The sequence below is a fragment of the Galeopterus variegatus genome, unplaced genomic scaffold, assembly GCF_000696425.1.
Source record: "Galeopterus variegatus unplaced genomic scaffold, G_variegatus-3.0.2 Scaffold494, whole genome shotgun sequence".
Lineage (NCBI taxonomy): Eukaryota > Metazoa > Chordata > Mammalia > Dermoptera > Cynocephalidae > Galeopterus > Galeopterus variegatus.
The window spans coordinates 1,188,761-1,189,792 of record NW_007726605.1 but is presented as its reverse complement, the minus strand read 5'-3'; positions in this window follow the sequence as shown (position 1 = coordinate 1,189,792).

Below are 1,032 nucleotides of genomic sequence, written 5' to 3'. Positions count from 1 at the left end.
CATGTTGCTGAAAATGGCAGAATTTCATTCTTTTTTATGGCTGAGTAGTATTCCATTGTGTATATACACCACATTTTCCTTATCCAGTCATCCGCTGACGGACATTTGTGTTGGTTCCATAATTTGGCTATTGTAAATAGAACTGCAATGAGCACGGAAGTGCAGGTATTCCTTTAACATGATGATTTCCATTCCTTTGGATATATGCCCAGTAGTCGGATTGCTGGATCATATGGCAGTTTTATCTGTAATTGTTTGAGGAACCTCCATACTGTTTTCCATAATGGTTGTACTAATTTACAGTCCCACAACAGTGTAGAAGAGTTCCCCTTTCCCTACATCCTTGCCAGCATTTCTTGTTCTTGCTCTTTTTAATAATGGCCAGTCTAACTGGGGTGTGATGATACCTCAAAGAGGTTTTGGTTTGCATTTCTCTGATGACTAGTGATGTTGAGCATTTTTTCATATACCAGTAGGCCATTTATATGTCTTCCTTTGAAAAGTGTCTATTCATCTCCTTTGCCCATTTTTTAAGTGGATTATTTATTTTTTTTACTGTATAGTTGTTTGAGTTCTTTATATATTCTGGATATTAATCTCTTGTCAGATGTATAGTTTGTAAATATTTTCTCCCATTCCATAGGTTGTCTTTCTACTCTGTTGATTGTTTCCTTTGTTGTGCAGAAGCTTCTAAATTTGATATAGTCCTATTTGTTACTTTTTCTTTTGTTGCTTGTGCTTTTGGGGTCTTATTCTAAAGTCTTTGCCCAGTCCCATTTCCTGTAGTGTTTCCCCTGTTTTCCTTAAGTAATTTTATGATTTGGGGTCTTATATTTAAGTCTTTAACCCATTTTGAGTTGATTTTGGTATACAGTGAGAGGCGCAGGTCCAGTTTCATTCTTCTACATGTAGAAGTCCGATTTTCCCAGCACCATTTACTGACTAGGCAATCTTTTCCCTAAATTTTTTTTTTTTTTTTTTTGTCTTTTTTGTCTTTTTTCGTGTCCGGCAATGGATCGCAACCCTCAGTGT